This window comes from Camelus dromedarius, chromosome 26 (assembly GCF_036321535.1).
Source record: "Camelus dromedarius isolate mCamDro1 chromosome 26, mCamDro1.pat, whole genome shotgun sequence".
Lineage (NCBI taxonomy): Eukaryota > Metazoa > Chordata > Mammalia > Artiodactyla > Camelidae > Camelus > Camelus dromedarius.
This window is the reverse complement of record NC_087461.1, coordinates 9,855,883-9,870,583: the sequence shown is the minus strand read 5'-3', so window position 1 is coordinate 9,870,583 and position 14,701 is coordinate 9,855,883. Positions and strand designations below refer to the sequence as shown.

General features: G+C 41.1%; 1 pseudogene; it reads right to left on the bottom strand.

The window, feature by feature from the left end:
* Positions 1 to 1,860: 1,860 nt before the first annotated feature.
* On the bottom strand, positions 1,861 to 2,923 carry LOC105084920 (serine/arginine-rich splicing factor 10-like; annotated as a pseudogene).
* Positions 2,924 to 14,701: the final 11,778 nt, after the last annotated feature.

Sequence of the window (14,701 nt, the reverse complement as noted above, 5' to 3'; positions counted from 1 at the left end):
GTGGTGAATCTGGTCAACTGCTCCTTGCCCACAATGGTGTCCAGCTCTGAGAAACCAGCATGTTTTATGTTCTCATAGCTAGTGGCTCTCTACCTGGATGGTACTGGGTAAACACTAACAATTCTTCTTCTTTGAGGCTCTGATTTTTCTGGTCTCCATGCAGAGTATCCTTCTTGTGCTAAAACATCCTCATCAAAGTGGTCTAAGCTGCAGGCTTCTTGGGTTGGAGTCATGTTCCCTATGCCCTGCTCAACTGGATTAGATTTGGAGATTCTCAAATTTCCTCTTTTGATCTATATTTTCAGATGAGTGATCTTTTTTTTTTTCTTCTTCATTTTGTTTTTATTATAGCATGTTTGCTTAATTTACAGCAAGCAGAAAATAAGCTGGGTCTTGTTTTGATCCAAACATTGATGTTTTAAAGGTTGTACACAATATTTGTTAAAAAGAACATTAAAAATACCTTTTTAGAAGCTTCTATAAGAAAGAATACAAAGTTTAACTCCACAACTTTCCTCTTTGCTAGAACTGCAAACTACTGCTACAGTTTTAAATAGACTCTTTGTTGTTTAAACTATACATCCAGGAAAATCTAAAAAAATTAAAGAAACATGCATATAAATGATTGCATAGCAGAACATGAACATTAACTGCAAACAGTAAAGAAAAGAAAGTTAGAAATACTATCAAATATACAAAGGTTCTAGAGTCAATCCTTTAAACACATTCCACAAACAGTATTTAAAAACCATCTTTTGTTCTTTACAGGCAAGGCCTAGATTACTAAAACCAAAATTGAAAAAAGTAATCCTGTAAAAAGGAATCGTTTCCTCACAACATCTCTTACTTATACCTGTAAGCAAGCAATCTAAAAAATTTTAAAGATGCTAGCTTTTATTCTGAAATGAGACTGGACACATCAAGTCACTTTTATTGCCCCCAAACTGATCTCTCAGAGAAATGCTAGAAATTATAAATTGTTAGGGTGTTATTTTTTTATTTTCATCAGGTACTACCAGGTACTACACTGATAATCAAAAACTCAAGAGATGTGAGACTTTCTTAGAATTAATTTTTTTCCAAATTATTTTAAATTTCATGGCACCACAGAATCACTTAGAGTGGGAGTGTTTGTTGTCTTTCAACTTGCCTCACGTTAAATAGAGGTGTGGACAAGCCTTCTTCATAAAGAGATGGGTAAATTTTGATACCAATGCACGCATGTAAGTGCTCTAAGCATCAAAATTCAGTCTTTTTACTCTATGCATACACACAAACAAATCCTACTTTGAAACAATTTACTTGCTTTTAACAGCAGTAAGAAAACTAAAGATTATGGCCAGCAATGCTCCTTAAAGTTTAGAGTAACTTCATAAGACATTCTTTTCCCCTTAAAATTACTTCTGCCATCATAACCTGCCCAAATTTTAAGGTGAGTTTTTCCAACATTTGTAAGTTTCAAATCTTCACAGAAATGAGAAAAAAGCAGGGAAGGCTCCATGTTTCAGTTAAAAACTCAACCTCCCTGAAAATGCTACTTAACCTAGTTGGCATCATTCCCCAAGACAGTGAGGTTAACAAAAGAACTATTCCAAACTGTGCCATAAATTACTGCCATGGGCCTAGACATCTTGACAAGATAAAAAGTCCACCCTGAACCTAAATGTGTCTGGTGGGTCAGTGTTGTACTGTGGCTACAACTTCACTTTTGTCTCAGTCTATCTTATTAGCAAGCTACATTTCTAGGTTAACAGTCTACCAAATATGGATATGAAAGTTTATTTTTAATAAGACAATGTTGCAAATTATGGTCAACCAACATCTTTTCACCAATAGTTCAAGCATAAAAAAATGAGAATCTTTACAAAAATATACAGAGACACCACAAATTGGTAGCTGCCCATAACATTAAACAAACTGGACTCTTAAGAGTGGCTTCTCAACAGCATATCATTTTAATTATAACCATTGCCTGCTATAGGGAAAACTGACAAGTGTATTTTTAAGCATCATTGCAACATTGTATTCCTGATAATTTAAGTAAACCAAATTATGAGTAAATGAATGATACATGCCTAAAAATATCATGGTTTATACTATCAGTGGCCACTGGACTTAGGACTAGTTCAAGACCTTGATCTAGATTTTGACCTAGACCTAGACTGTGATCTTGACTGAGATTTGGATCTAGGTAGTTCTTTTTTCCTTGATTCCTTTTCACATCTTGAGCCAGACTTATAATGTGTTTTGGAATCTGTTTTAGAGGTGCCTCTAGTTTTGGTGTGAGATGCAGACCTAGAACATGATTTAGCCTTCATTTCTTTCTTGGGCTGGGACTTGGACCGTGATCTTGAATTGGATTTAGATCTTGAAAAAGATCGATTTCGGTGTTTGAATCTATCATTGTCGGAATGGCTTCTGCTACGCCGAGGTCTTCCAGTCGATCTACTGTTTCTAGGACTAAAAGATCTTCTATAGTTGTAATCAAAGGACCGACTTCTTGATCTCCTCCTTTTATGAAAGGCTTCTAGAACGTCTGTATCTTCGGCTTCTAGAACGTCTGTATCTGTCATAATCATCATACCATGAAGAACTGTACACATTCCACCCTTCCTTGGCTTCATCTGATTTGGAGTCTTCCGATCCCCCTGTGCGAACTGTATTTCAATTTGGCGTCCGCAAATCCATTTTCTGTCCAAATTATGTAAAAGCATCTACGGCATCATGAACATCCTCCAATTGAACATATGCAAATCCTCTTGGACGGCGAGTGTAGAAATCAAGTGGAACATCAAGTTGATGTGTATACATCAATTATAGGACCATAACGACTGAATTCACGTCACAAATCTTCAGACCTGGTGACGTTGGCCACATTCCTCACGAACAGAGACGTTTTGGGGGGGCACAGGTACCGGGACATGATGGCAGCGTGAGTCTGGCAGGGACACTAACGGGCTCAGCAAACCTTCGGTGGCCCCGGCGGTGGCTCCTCAGACACACACACACAGCCAGAAGGTTCCGCTATGGCAACCCTCAGATGAGTGATCTTAACATTACTATACTACCATGTATATAACTTTCTTTTAAATTATTTTTAATTATAAATTTAATGCATGACATGGTAAAACATAAAACAGAAACAGCTGAAGTCTCCTCTCCTTCCTCCCCACCCATCCCCAGAGGTAAATCCTCATAATGGTCTCTTGTTTATCCTTCTAAAAATTTTGAATGCGTATACATGCATATATATGAAATTTACAAACACAAATAAATGGCATTTCTGTCTCTACAGTTTTTACCTTGCATTTTACACTTTTCATTCAATAATATATCTTGGGTATCCTTGAAGTATCAGAGATGAATAAACATGTTTCCTGCCTCTGGAAGCATGGCAGGGAGCATATAAAGTGGGAATATAAATAAGCTGAAAACTAGAATGCAGTTGATCATTGAACAATGAGGGGGATTCAGGGCACTGACACCCTTGGTATCCTTCGGGGATTGGTTCCAGGATGCACTGTGGATACCAAAATCCATGGATGCTCAGTTCCCATTGTTGGCCCATGGTCTCCATGGTTCCACATCCACAGAGTCAACCAATCATGTAATACTGTACTCCTAAGCCTTGGAAGCACAGACACCTAATTTATCAATCCATGAATTGTGGAGAGTGGAATGTTTCTCAAGGGTGGAGTCCCATGAACCAAACTCAAAGAATGATGGAAAAGCCGAAGTAACTGCCAATTTCTCATTACTAAAAGGGCCAAAGGGACTGAATACTAGCAGTATTTGGCCAACAGCAAAGGCATGTTTTATGGGAAGTCAAATTCTATAAGAAAAAGTTGCTTAGTGACCACATAAATTGGAACAAGGGGAGTTTGTTTTATAATTCAGATGCTTAATGATGCCAGGCTAAGATGATCTGATGCATCCATCTCCACAACGGGAGATACTTGCCGTTCTGCCCAGGCAGGGGGAGTTGCTGGGTTAGATCATGTCTCTCTCTCCTCAGCCCAGGCCAAGGGGCCACTGCCAGTGTTTGCCTCTGACATTCTACTTTTTTGTTTTAAGGTCTTGTGCTCTCACCATAGGCTTATGAATGCAGACTGTCAGGTAGGATTAAGCATGAGGGTCTGGGAATCATCCCATCTTTTAGGGCAATGTTTCTCAAAGGGTAAGCGTCTGAATAGATGCAGCAGGATCGTGTGTGTGTGTGTGTGTGTGTGGCAGGGGTGCTGATTAAAAATGCAGATTCCTGGATCTCATCCTAGGAGATGGTCTAAAAGAGCATCTCTGGGGATGGGCCTGGGACTCTGAATTTTAAAGCAGTGCACCATTGGAGTCTTATGTATGAAATTTTTATGGATTTTTGTTTCAGGGGTGAGCCTCCCTATCTATTATCTGTGGTGGGGTGACTTTAGAGTGGGCCATCTTATATCTAAGCATTTTTGAAATCCTTGGTACTGGAGACACTTTTGCTATCTCCACTTTGTCTTAGGTTAAAAACCCTATTGAATATTGTTTAAAAAAAAAAAGATTCTCAAAAGAAGGTAATCCAATCTCACAAATAGGCAAAATCAGGTATATTGCCTTCCCTTGAATTGTCTTAATGAGGCTACTCTTTGTCTGGTACCCACCCCCAGTCAATATAGTTTATTAACTAATTCTTGTAACAAAGGTGTTGACTCTTAAATGAATGATTAGCACTTTGAATAGTCCTACACACAGGACTGTTATTTATTTTGTTTTTCTCCTGCTTAATATTAGTGATGCCACATTAGACAAAGAGGCCATTAGACCGAGGTGGCTCTCTCATCACAGTGGCCTACGTAGACAACCCCAAATCTGCTTGTCAGTGCCTCAGGGTCATGCAGTTGTAATGTAAGGACAATCAGTCACAGCCAACTAGGCTTCAAGCTCTAACCAATCAAATAATTTCCTTTCTTTGCTTCTGCCTTTCCTCTAAAAAAAGTCCAGCTTGTCGATGGAGCCTCAAAACCACTTCCAGTTTGGTACTGCCGAGTTGCAGTCAATTTTTGCTCAAATACACTCTCCACATTTTTAGTTTCTCTTTTAACAGTGACCATTTGAGGCAGGCATGAGGGGAGTGCTGTTCAAAGGGCTCAGACAAAACAGCTAATCACTGACTCTAGGAAGTTTATCCCAGCGGAAACCTGGGTTGTAGGAGCCAAGCTCAGAACACATTATTCTGGTTTTGATGAAGGTAAATGAATCTTTCTGCTTGCCTAGAAAGGAGAGACCATCTGTTTCCTTCAGGACGATAGTTCTCTGGTCCTCCCTGACTTTCCCCCACAGCCAGGTCTTCTCACTGACCATGGGGAGGACCCTAACCTCCCATTATCACTTCTCTCTGCAACTATCCACTGGTCCAGGCACTGAAGGGGTTACAGTTATTTTTCTGACAAAGACTGTGTTTCAGCAGCAGCCAAGTGAAGAAGGAATTGCAGCCCCAGGGCTCGGGCATGTTAATCACAGGTGTGCGACCTGGCACGCCCCCACCCCAGCCTTTTTGAACAGAGGAACTTTGAATTAACATCAGATTGAAACCAGTTTGTCCCATGAATGATGATTCCTGTGGAACTTCTGCCTCAGACTCATAATAAATGCAAACCCTGGAACATTCAAAAGGCTTTATTTTTGACCTCGTAAGACAAAAAAATGTGATTTGAGAAGGGAGGGAGAAGCATGAGAATTAAGTTCCTGGCCAAGTAAGGTGGTACATGGCAACCGACTGCATCTTAGAAATAAAAGAAACCACAAAGAATAATGCGGATTTTGTGCACATCACAGTGTATGCAGTACTGTTTTTATATTGCACTTTGTGCAGAATTTGCCATATCAATTCCCTTTAGAGTGAGTATTCAAATGCCGTTCTAAGTGTAGTTACCTGTCTGTTAAGTTAAATTAGTCCACGTTCCTAAAGCCACTGGCTGTGCTATGAATGTACACTGCTTTATGTGTACGTGGGGAAGGAAGTTAGACACTGATGTTTTTCCAGAACATTCCCTTGCCTGATGCCAAATTTCCTATTGCTAATCCCTTTTCTGGATCCCAGCCCCAAACCTGTAGATCTTCTGGGCAAAGAATGTTGGCTGACAAAACACTAGGTTTCAATGTTTTAATGTGACAAGAAATTAAATTTTTTTTTTTAAATTGAAGTATAGTCTGTTTACAATGCTGTGTTAGGAAGTTTTGCTGCTGTCTTCTGGCAAGTTGCAAGAAGATTTTTATCAATTTGATTCATCACTGTGAAAGTGATCTCATGGTAGATTGAATTTCCTCTGAATTTTTTAAGTGGTAAATGAATAAATTGATTCTTGTTTTATATATGGGAGAAATGTTACCATAGTTATTTCTTGTTTTTTTTTTTGCAGACAGCTTAAGTACATTGTAAGCTTATCCATGGCAATTCAATTTCTTATTATACCTTGGGAGAAGTGATACCCTCCTGAGTTTGTCTTGTTTAAGGTAGCATTACCTTTATTTTTAAAGCATGCTTTGGAGATTAACATTTGTAAGTCTGCATTCTCACATCATTTTCTCTCTTTTATTGTGATTCTGCACATTTGCCTCTGTTTCCTGGGACCATCTTCCAACCTAAATCTTTGGGGCTACATTTTTTTCTTTTTTTTGTTCCCTAAAAGAAAGACTCTTCACTAATAATTCAGGCAATGCAAATTAAGCCCCTACGGGCTTAGGATGGCTATTATTTAAAAAAAAAAACCCTGAAAATAATAAATAATGATGAGGATGTAGAGAAACTGGAATCCGTGTGCAGTGCTAGAGGAAATGCAAAATATAAAACTATGTGGCTGAAGAAGTGAAACTTAGAAAGAGTATGTGACCCAGAATTCCATGTCTGGGTAGACACCCAGAAAAATTAGAAGCAGAGACTTGAACAGATATTCGTACCCCCATGTTCATAGCAGCGTTGTCCACAATAGGCAAAATGTAGAAGCAACTGGCATGCCCATCGTCGGATGAATGGATAAATAAAATGCATGCATACAATGGGATATTCAGTCTTAAAGAGGAACGAAATTCCAACACATGCCATAACATGGATGAAACCTGAAGACATGCTAAGTGAAATGTCAATCACAAAAAGGTCAAATATTGTCTGATTCCACTTACATGAGGTACCTAGAGTACTCAGATTCATGGAGACAGAAAGCAGGATGAAGAGTGGTGGTTGCTGGGGACTGGGGAGGGAGAATGGGAAGCTAGTGTTTAGTGGGGACGGAGCTTCAGTTGGGAAAGATGAAAAAGTTCTGGGGAAGGATGCTGGGGATGGTCACACAATGGTGGGAATGTACTCATTGCTATAGAGCTATGTGTTTAAAAAGGGTTAAAATGGTAAATTTTATGTTATGAAAAAGAAAGTCTCTTACACTGTGATTTTACAAAACACAGCCTTTCAGTGGCTCTCCTGTACCGGTGGCCTGCGGACAGCACTGAGTCGTCTCAGTAGCACAGAAGGCCCACTTCAGCCTGTCACCTCCTCCAGCCCAGCCGGAAAACGTGAAGGCTGACCCATGTATGCGGACTGCTAGCACTTGCAGGGATGCTGTGTTCAGTGTAAGAGCTGCACCTGGCTTTGAACTGCATCTGAGCCCAGGTGTGGTGGTGCCCTAACAGTCCAGCCTGCCAGTTTGCAGAAATAGGACAAGGAAAAGAGTCTGGATGGGGAGAAAGTCAGCTTACAGTTTAGATGTTGTCAGGCTGATCAGTGTTTCGTGAACTTGCCTGATTGTCAGAATCACCCTGGACAATTCCCAGCTTCACCTGAAGCTTCTGCAGTCAGAGCATCACGGGCAGGTAGTGAGAATCTGGTTTTGTTTGGGTTTGTTTTAATCAAGTTTTTTTTTTTTGGGGGGGGTTCCAATGATCAGAAAAGTTTGGGGTTATGGACTGAATGTGTCCTCACAGAATTCATATGTTGAAGCCCAAATGTCCAAAGAGTAACTTGAAATGGGGCCTTTGGATGTAGTTAGGGTTAGATGGAGTCATAAGAGTGGGGCCCTGATCTGATAGGATGAGTGTCCTTACATGAAGAGATACCACATCTCTCTCTCTCTGCATGTGTGTGCACACACATACACAGACACACACTCATGCAGAGGGAAGGCCATGTGAAGACGCAGCCAGAGATAATCTCTTTCTGTGCATGTGTGTGTGCGCACACACACAGACACACACACACACACACACACGCGGACACACACAGACACATGCAGACGGATGGAAGGCCACGTGAGGATGCAGTGAGAAGGCAGCTGTCTGCAAGCCAGGAAGAAGACCCACACCGGGAGCCAGCACTTTGATCTTGGACTTCCAGCCTCCAGAACAATGAGGAAATAAATTTCTGTTGTCTAAGCCACCCAATCTACGGTATTATGTTATGGGAGCTTAAGTTAAGACAGTTGGGAAATACTGGTGCATAGTGAGAGTATGGGCTTGATGACCTTATAAAAGAGGCAAAAACCTGGGGAGCTTGAGTCTTCTTCCTTTCGGATGTGGGTTCTGTTGGTGCCACACAGTTGGAAAGCAGTCATGAGGATGAATCCCCAAAAACCTGAGGGGTCGCTTGCTCTGGTGAGTTTAGAGGCAAATCTACATGAAAATACAAGGCGCTGGTAACTGCAAATGTCCCTTAACTGAACCGAAGGGACAGGTTCCTTTCCAAGCTGTTGTGTTTATGGTAACTTCTGCAAGACAGCTCTTTGGAAGGTCTGTTCATGCTTAGGGTCTTCCCTGCTTTACAAGCATTAAAGTCACATGAGTAAGTTGAAGCAGTATGTTTTCGGTAATACTTGTAATATAAAAAGTATCGTGCCAGGTATCGGAAGGTCCTGAGATAAAAACTAAATGAACTTCCTGTTCTCCAGCAACTTGAAAATAGCAATTCTCAGTTTTAAACTTGCAGAATTAAAATGTCATCAATTATGGCATATTTATAGGATATGTTTTATACTTATTAAAGTAATTATGCACAGATTGCAAGCTTCTCAAATTCCAAGAACTAGCAGCTATTTTGTATGTGGAAATTGAGAGAAAGAGAATGAACAAAAATTAAACTTTTATTTCTCCATTTTAGTTAAGCTCAAATTTCTAGTATCTTTGCAAAGGGGCTCAGAGATTTTAGATTTCCTAAGGTTTTCTGGATTTTCTTATATTCAGAGCTTACTGGTCCTGTTTGGTCTGGATATTTGAGTTTATATTGGTTCTAAATTTTTAGGCTGATTTTTTTCCTACATCTCAATCTTCAGAAATTGCCATATTTCTCTGAGGGTGGTCTACCCAAGCAATAGAAATAAAAGCAAGAATAAACAAATGGGACCTAATTAAACTTACAAGTTTCTGCACAGCAAAGGAAACCATAAGGAAAACAAAATGACAACCTACTGAATGTGAGAAAATTTTTGCAAATGAAACCAACAAAGGCTTGATCTCCAAAATATATAAGCAGCTCATATGACTTAATAAGAAAAAAACAAACAACCCAATCCAAAAATGGGCAGACCTAAACAAGCAATTCTCCAAGGAAGAAATACAAATGATCAATAGGCACATCAAAAAATGCTCAATGTCACTAATTATCAGAGAAATGAAAATAAGAACTATGATGAGATATCACCTCACACCAGTCAGAATGGCCATCATTTGAAAGGCCACAAATGACAAATGCTGGAGAGGCTGTGGAGAAAAGGGGACCCTCCTTCACTGCTGGTGGGAATGCAGTTTGGTGCAGCCACTGTGGAAAACAGTATGGAGATTCCTCAAAAGACTAGGAATAGACTCACCATATGACCCAGGAATCCCACTCCTGGGCATATATCCAGAAGGAACTCTACTTCAAGAAGACACCTGCATCCCAATGTTCATAGAAGCACTATTTACAATAGCCAAGACATGGAAACAGCCTAAATGTCCATCAGCAGATGACTGGGTAAAGAAAAATTGGTATATTTATACAATGGAATACTATTCAGCCATAAAAATGACAACATAATAGCATTTGCAGCAACATGGATGTCCCTGGAGAATGTCATTCTAAGTGAAGTAGGCCATAAAGAGAAAGAAAAATACCATATGAGATCACTCATATGTGGAATCTAAGAAAAAAAGGACATAAATACAAAGCAGAAACAGACTTATAGACATAGAATACAAACGTGATTGTCAAGGGGGAGGCTGGTGGGAAGGGATGGACTAGGAGTTCCAAATTTATAGATACTGACAGGCATATGTAGAATAGATAAACAAGATTATATTGTATAGCACAGGGAAATATATACCAGATCTTGTGGTAGCTCACAGCAAAAAAATATGACAATGAATATATGTATGTTCATGTATAACTGAAAAATTGTGCTCTACACTGGAATTTGACACAACATTGTAAAATGACTATATCTCAATAAAAGTTTAAAAAAAGAAAAAAGAAAAAAAAGAAATGTTTTTATTGAAAAAAAAAAGAAATTGCCATTTTGGGGAAAAATTGTTTTCCATCAAAGACTTGGATAAGTCATGCAGGCTAAACAAAATTTGCCTTTGGAAAACTTCCTAAACAAAGTTGATTTTCCCCCCTCACTTGCTAATGTACACCTTTTCACTTATAAAAAACATGATTTTGTTTTTTGTCTGAAAGATTAAGTGAATACCTTTATTAGGATAAAAAAAAAAGTTTCCTTCCAGAGGTATTTGTAACCAGGCAGATCAGATTTGGACCTGGATGTGCATTTTAAAAAGAATAATAAAACACTCTTCTTGTCTCAAAAGGCAGTAAAATACATCCCTCAGAAAAACTAGGACTCTTATAGGGTGGTCCTTGACCAGGAGTGCTTTCCTCATGGATACACATTAAAAATATGTGTTTTGGGGAAGTTTCTTTTGGGCAAAAGAGGCAAAATTTCATAAATTTTCACTTTTCTGTTCAATGTATAGAGCTTCTTATCACTAAGTTACTAAATGCGTAAAGAATAGTTATGTTGACTGTTTCATTACCAGCATTTACTGACAATACTACATCAGTATTTTAAGATGTTGGCAGCCATGCTAATAATGTTGGTAAGACAGGCATTCAAGGAGCTGTTGCAACCTGAGGAAAGGATGTCTTATATCACTTGTCTAGGTGTGGCTGTGATTACAAGTGGCTGCTAGTCATGCCTTTAAGTAATAAATTCCTGTTCTTTGGAGTAATCTTTGGTGATGGTGACAGTTTTCATGGTGCATATTTTTATAAACAGTATTGTTGGCCCATTATTTCCCAGTAATGTTACAGATAAGCTATTCATCCATCAGCTTTTTTGCTGAAGCCAATAATATAATACAATCCCGCTAACATTTCCTTCTTTGGGGACAGATCATTGGTGATATGTTACCATTGAATTTGTGTTCTTTGAATAACTTGTGTTTTTAAAATAACTTACAAAACACTAGCAAATTACAAATCTTGTGGGCTACATTTAAGGTACTTAGAGCATTCTTTTAGATGCAAAATCATGGGTTTGTTTCCTTTTAATTCTTTATCACAGAGTTCTTTCCTACTGGCAATTGGGAGTGGGTGGAGTAGGGTGAGATTTAAGATATTTTGCCTTGCTTCAGAAGGATTTGGTTAGGAGCCACTGCTTTAAATCAAAACTCCCAGGAATTGACTACTTGGTTTATTTATTTGTTTATTTTTTTAAACAGAGGTACTGGGAATTGAACCTAGGACCTTGCGCATGCTAGGCATGCACTTTATCACTAAGCTATACCCTCCCCCTGGAATTCACTATTTGAATACACATTTATCATGAATGATTTTCCTATAGATCAGTGAGTCTCAAACCTGTCTGCACATCAGCCTCTCCTGGGAAGTATGTTTAAAATATTAATGCAGAGTCCAACTTCAAATCAATTGAGCAGAAAAATGTCTGAAAGTAGATACCAGGCATTGTGTTTTTTAAAAGCATCCTAGGTAATTATGAGGCATAGTGATAGTTGAGGATTCCCATAAATACACACTCTCTAACTCATTAGGTCTATAAGAGAAACAGCAACCACCATTATTATCAAGGAGCAGAAATCTTATAGAGATGAAAGCATTTAAAGGACATTGTTTAAAAAAAAAAGCGTTGTTTTGGGAGAACTTATTGGTTAAAGGGCAACTAATTGCATGGCAGTAGTAATAAAGAAAGAAAGCAGAGTCATTTATTCATAAACTCCTCTAAGTGTGTGCTTTCCACTGACGATTCATATCATCAGAAGCTCCCTTTATAGACAGAATAAGGGGAGGGGGTGGGAGCAGGGGGAATGACAGATGAAGGGAACAGGAGAAAATGAAGCAGGCCGAGTATGGTATCAGGAGATGGGGGTGACAGGGGAGAGTGACATTTCCAAAGGCAGGTGGCCAGGGTCATGGAGAGCCAACAAGAGGCAACAAGTGGGCTTGTGGCAGGTTGTGGAAAAATGTGACAGAGGGAATTGGCAGCAGATGGGCGATGAAGTCCCGCAGGTGTGTGGAGGCTGTGAGGCATAGGGACTAGGAATTGGGGGCCAGAGATGAGGCAAGAGAAGCTAGGAAGGAACAGGGGTCAGGGGCAAGTGTCAGAACGATGCCTCGGCCACAGAAAGAGGTAAAACCTCAGATGCTCAGATTGGAGCTTAAACACAGGGCTCCATCCATGGAGTCAGCCAAGAACCCAGCTCCAGGTGAACAAGTCCCAGAGAGGGCCAGAGCCAGTCGAGTGGTGAAACAGGAAAGATACCCCAGGAATCCATGGCAGTTCCCGTGCCTGGAATGTGCTTGAGACCAGAGCTCGCAGGTGCAGTGAAGGGCGGCTTACTTCTCTGATTCTGGTTGAGCGGAGTCCTGCCTGTCCTAACCAAGACTGCTTCCACCCAGGGGACAGCTGCTCCCATCAGCATTCTCCTCCTGCTCAGCCATTTATGTGTCCAGCTTCCTACCATGACCCTTAGCTCCTGAGATCAAGCAAGTGGCAAGGTACTTTTGCTACCCCTCCCAAGACAGAGAAAGTGCTAGGATTTCTTGAACTGAATAAACACATTTCTGAACGTGCCTTTCATCTCCTAACTCCTGACAGAGGAAAAGTCAAACTCACGTCAGTTACTCAGTGGAGATGGTGGCTCTGGGATGTCCACTTACGTGTGACCCAGGAGAGCACAGCCAGACTCAACCTGGAAATGACAGGAAAGCCTTTAGTGATGCTGACAGTCTCCTGGTGTAACATGAGGAGCCAGATTCCCTCCCAAAAGGGAAAAAAGAGTTGTAGGTAGAGAATGTAGGTCAATCAGCCAGTAGGGCAGCTATTCAAACTGCACTGGACATCAGAATCACAGTGTTTTGAAAAACACAGATTCTGGGACCTACCTTCTGAGACTCTGACACAGTTTGTAGCTCTGAGCCAGGGTGCAGTGGTGCTGCAGAAAGCCCCCAGGTGGTCCTGGGCACACAGGCTCGGTTGCTGGAACTCGCACTAGTCGGATTCTTTTACCCTGAGTCTCACCTGAGCACAGCCCGTTCCCTCTGGCACCTCTAGCTGGGGTGATGACAGGGGTTCCCAGGGCCGCTGAGGGTCACCCCCTCACTTCTTACATCTGGTGAGGGCTTACTCTGTGTTCACGCTACTTGGACAGGGCTGTGTGAGTGCGAGTTCCTGAGCAGCCGGTGGAATCTGTCCTTGGCAGATGCGTGAAATTCTATCTCAACTAGTTCTGCTCTGCTGGCCATTTCTTGGCATCGACTCAAGAATTCAAGCACGACGGAGGGGGATCCTTTCTTCTCTGCATCTGGGGATGAATGCCTGTAGCCCAGCAAGGGAGGGGCTGGTGTAAGAGGGTCTGGGGTAAGGTCAGCTTCAGGCCTAGAGCCAGAGAGAGAGAGAGAGAGAGAGGGAGATGAACCCATTAGCACCCATTAACATCTTAGCGTGGACTAATTCATCAGAAAAGGTATTTATTTCCAGGGGTAGGAAACGAGACAGTGCAGATAGGATTATGACAAACCTAAGAAAGAACCTTGTGCTGAACTGTGGAATTGGGGGGGTAGTCTCCAAGGCTCTGGTTATCTGTTTACTCAGTCACTGAATATTAATATCGATGCTCCCCTGTGACGCATCTGGCACTGTTCTGGGCACCAGGGACACGCACATTGAACAGCACAGAGGAGACCTGGCTCTTCTGGGGCTCGCAGCCTGGTGCCTGCAGTCACAGCTGCCTGAGGAAGGGGATCCTGACGGTGGTCGCTCTAGAAGCGGGCCCCCGGGTACTGGCTGAGACTCAGAGACAAGGGTCCTTTCCTTTCAGTCATCCTCAGGGCCTGCTCTGATGGCAGAGACAGACAATGTCACGCTCCTGCACTGTGAGTGCAGCCACCGGCCGGCTCCTTGAGCAGCCCTGCATCCAGTGAGAGGGGGGACGTGTTTCAGGGCACTTCAGCCCAATGGACATGGCTGTCCCTGGATGCCCATCTGATTCAAAGACATTGTCTCTGAGGACATAGGAGTAGGCCTTCAGTATTGGACTTAATGAAAAAGACTGGAGAGCTACCCAAAGGTCTTAAGGAATTAAAAATAAGAAAAATATCTATAGAAATTGAGTGCTGGGATTGAGTTTAAATAGACGGGTAATGTCAGACCAAAGATTCTGGCTTTGGATTTGTAAAGCATTGGAT